Here is a 2,500-nt window from a genome sequence, read left to right as displayed (position 1 = left end):
ATGCCTTCATAAACAAGATATTGCACAAGAGAGCGTCATAAAGGATGCAGAGTCAAAAGCAAAGAAGGTATTCATAATGCAAGAGACTCGGAATATAGGGCCGAATTCCTTCTCGGGTCTCTATTAGCATACAAATCGACCTCGCAGTATTGAATTGAGCAGTTTCCTGTCCCGGTTTATGAAAGGAGATATCAAGAAGAGAGGTTGGAGTGTATAGACATATGTTGTTGCTCTTACCTATTATTATCATTATGATTATCAAAGAATATTTTCGCTGTTGTTATTATTATTATTATTATCATTATTATCATTATTATTAATATTACTAATATTATCATCATCATCATCATCATCATCATCATCATCATCATCGTCATCATCATCATCGTCATCATCATCATCATCATCATCATCATCATCATCATTATCATCAATATTATTATTATTATTATTATTATTATTATTATTATTATTATTATTATTATTATTATTATTATTATTATTAATTATTATTATCATTATTATTATCAATATTATTATTATTATTATTATTATCAATATTATTATTATTATTATTATTATTATTATTATCATTATTATTATTATTATTATTATTATTATTATTATTATTATTATTATCATTATTATTATCATTATTATTATTATTATTATTATTATTGTAATCATTACTAATATTTCTATTATCATCATTATTATATTCACTATCATGATTATCATTAATGATAAGGATAACAATAATAATAATAATAATGATAATAATAATAATAATAATAATAATAATAGTGATAATGATAATAATAATAATAATAATAATAATAATAATAATAATGATAATGATAATAATAATAATAATAATAATAATGATAATAATAATAATAAAGATAATAATGACGATAATGATAATAATGATAATAATGATGATAATAATAATAATAATAATAATAAAAATAATAATAATGATAATAGTAATAATAATAATAATAATAATGATAACAATAATAATAATAATGGCAATAATAATAATAGGTTTATTGAGTTAACAGTGACAAAGTGATACACTGAAAATATACAATTTGTGTTAATTTTAGAACAAGTCTAATTTGAGTATATAATATGCAGGGGTGCTAGATGTCCTTGTCTATAGAAAGATGATGGTGTGTTTGCTTAAACCGAGAGGAGGAAGAGGTCTTGGCCATATCAGTGATGATAAGGTCGAAGGTTGTTTGTTCGTGGGTAGGGTCCGAGAACAATCCGTAGGCTGAATGAGATATAGATGGTAAACAATTTCAATGATATTCAAGCGATTGAAACCCCACATACTCGGTGTATGAATAATTCTATGGATATTTGAATGTAACCTGTATAAGAAATGAGTGTTTTTTTAGTTTATGTATATTTATTATATTTCCATCTGGTGAGTGGTTTATGACAACCAAAATAGGATAACTAAATTCTATGCTCATAATAATGATTATAAGTTTATCTTGAGAAAGTCTTTAGATTACAACTTTAACAAATGTAGATATTAAGAATATTCCTTTGACATGATTAAGACTCTTAAAATGATTAACAGATAGAAGAAATGAGGTAAGCATATTCCTGATTAATGTACACTAGCTTCGTCAGATTTATGATAGATTATATTATTCATCTTCTGATATAATATATACTGTATGTAATATTAAGAAATTAAAATGCGTAAAGAAGGAAGATATGAAGATTATATGGAAACACAGAATATAAGATAAAAAATAGTTACCATAACAACTTGCCGGTCTCAAAATAATTTCATTTTTTTACGTTTAAGAATGCAAGGCATCTTTACAAATGAACTCCTTGTCTTGATACAGTCGTTATATTCTCTGGCACAATCTGGAAAAAGTGCAGCTGAGTATTCATGAGCCTTTGATCGAGCTATTGGCCTAATGGCATTTCTCTGAACTCATTTCAGTTAGCTCATCAAACTTCTGAAATTTCATTCTTAGCGTCGACTTCTGCTTTCCCCACTTACGAAACTCGAACCTGTTTTTTATATTTTTAGCAATATGCGAGTAGAAGTCTCATTTTCAAAAACATTTAAGAACCAAAAAGGCAGCTGAACCTATAAATTCTCTTCCTTTAGGCAACGCCATACCATTTTATTCAGTTTATAAAGCTTTACAAGCTTAAAGCTATACGATGGTGGTTCAATTGGAAGCGTGTTGATTTTGCAACTTCCGAGTAGCTGGTTCGAATCCCGCACTCCTTTCTGATTCCCAGTGGTGACTATGAATTACCTGTTCCAACAGTCCCCAAAGCGTACAGGGTAAAGCTGATGGCTTCTGCGCAGATATGCACCTACTGGTGTAGCCCCCTCATCTCCTCCTCCTCCTCGTCTTCCTCTGCTTCCTCCTCCTCCTCGTCTTCCTCTGCTTCTTCCTCCTCCTCCTCCTCCTCGTCTTCCTCTGCTTCCTCCTCCTCCTCCTCCTCCTCGTCTTCC

This window comes from Oratosquilla oratoria, chromosome 32 (assembly GCF_046742065.1).
Source record: "Oratosquilla oratoria isolate Oo_2021 chromosome 32, ASM4674206v1, whole genome shotgun sequence".
Taxonomy (NCBI): domain Eukaryota; kingdom Metazoa; phylum Arthropoda; class Malacostraca; order Stomatopoda; family Squillidae; genus Oratosquilla; species Oratosquilla oratoria.
This window is presented reverse-complemented; position numbering follows the sequence as displayed.